General features: G+C 34.4%; 1 pseudogene; it reads right to left on the reverse strand.

Moving 5' to 3' along the window:
- Window positions 1-245: 245 nt before the first annotated feature.
- Window positions 246-1,449, reverse strand: LOC108361990 (putative nuclease HARBI1; annotated as a pseudogene).
- Between the last annotated feature and the right edge of the window lie 680 nt (window positions 1,450-2,129).

Below are 2,129 nucleotides of genomic sequence, written 5' to 3' on the forward strand. Positions count from 1 at the left end.
CCCACTCTTTAGATTCATATCCATCTTTTCTTTATGTTGATTGAATTTGTGATTTTTTTTATAAAAAATGTGATGAACTAGTTTTAAGTTTAATATTTTTGTAACGGCTGAATTTAATTTGTGATTTTTTAGTTTAATATATAAAAGCATGTGATGAATTAATTTTAAGTTAATATTTGATGAAGGTACTGAATTCAACTTGTGATTTTTATTAAGTTTAAGAGCATAGAAACAATTAGGTTTAATTTAACATGTATATAATAAAGAATTCTGAAGTATAAAATGAAATAAAAAGAACAAAAGTAAGGTAAATGATTTTGAATTTATTCAATAAACCGAACTGCAATTAATTTTACAACAAAGCATCAGCTATTTGCCTTCTGCGGCGCTCTCCTGATGTATTATTGGCATCTTCACTGATTGGCTCTGATGATACAACGGTGTCAATAAAAATTTCAGCTTCATCTGGATCACTGGTTCTAAATTTCTTACAACCATTGTGGAAAGCGCAACAAATATTTATAATGGGAGTTGCTTTAGCAGCATCGAAAGCGACATTTCAAAACTCCGATCGTACGTTCAACGACGTTTCTAATTGACTCCCTAGTTCCAGAGTCTGCATGGCGGCTGTTAGTAAATAAGGACTAAGCGGGTATCCGGAATCACCTATAAATAAGTAGTTTTTGTTTTAAAATAGTATTTACATTAATTTTGTGCCGATGTAACAAATTTAAAGTACCTAAATAAATAGAGTTATGATCGCCACTTTGATGCATATTCTCCAAATAAGTCTTTAATGAACTATTGTTCCACACGAACGAATCATGTGTAGAACCAGCATATCTAGCATCCACAAACCGGATATTCATGTCATGATCGCAAGCCTTTAATATACAATTTGTTTATGGGTGTTGCTGTATTCATATCTTAAAAACTTACAATCATAGCATTTATACTAAAAAAGCCTTTTCTATTTAGATAGAGGTGTCTATTTGCGGTGGGGGCATAAATCGCAATATGTGTTCCGTCAACACAGCCAATCACGTTGGGTATTCCTGATCTGGAGAAAAATTTGCTCCTTGCCTGTTGCTTCTCTTCTTCTGTCATTTCTGTGATTATCGAAGCACTGCAAATTTCTCTTTCTACCTCCTTTAAAATGAGCGAAACTGTAGGTTGCGCAAGACCCAATTGAAATTCATTTCCTACAGCTTGCTGATAACTGCCATGCGCAAAAAATCTCAGTGCGCAACACAATTTTAGCATTGGCGTTACAGATGAGGACAGGCGGCAATTAAATTTGTCCTTGATTTTGTCCAGCACATACATAAAAGCGTCCTTGCTTAGCCGAAAATTCGCTATAAATCTATAAATACATATTCATATATGCATACATTTTTCATGTTTAATTGAATAACCTATCTGCACTGGATACTTACACTGTGGACGGCAGCTCCATAGGATTAGAGTAATCTCTTATAAAACGCCGCTGACGAAGAAGGTTAGCTCGCGGTTCAACATTATAACTATCCTCAAAATATAAATCTACGTTATAAAACATTTTGCTTTTCAAATTTTAGTTTGTAATAACAAGGAATTCGAAGTATAAATGACAGAAACGTCAAATGAGGATGAACTCATTTAGTTTGTTTGAATGGCAACGACGCATGTCCGGCGAAAAAGTTCATTCGCCACTCACAATGCAAATTTTAGGTGTGTTCGCCAAACCGTTCGCTTCGCCAAATTTATTCGCTTCGCAAGTGACAATACCAGCCATAAGTATGCTCGCGGTGCTCCAACAGTCGCAACGGCCCTGCAGTGAAAAGCTGAACCAGTATGCACAAATTCCAGTTATGATTAATCAAGGATAAAAGTCATACCAGTTCGTTATGAACCATAATAACCAAACTAAAATACGGTTAATTGCTTTCACCACAAATGTCGGCTGTGGCGTCGAGTGAAGACTACCGATTCTGGTTCTGAGATCTCAGGTTCGAGTGCGCGTGGAGGCTGTTAAAGTAACGTAAGTAAATTAATTTAAATAATTATTTCAATTTAAATATAAAATAAAAATTGTACATAAATCTAAATTCATATGGAAAAAAAATAATATTTAAATACCGTAAAAAAAA

The sequence above is a fragment of the Rhagoletis zephyria genome, unplaced genomic scaffold (genome assembly GCF_001687245.7).
Source record: "Rhagoletis zephyria isolate East Lansing unplaced genomic scaffold, Rhagoletis_zephyria_1.1 Rzeph_scaffold_00904, whole genome shotgun sequence".
NCBI classification, from domain to species: Eukaryota; Metazoa; Arthropoda; class Insecta; order Diptera; family Tephritidae; genus Rhagoletis; species Rhagoletis zephyria.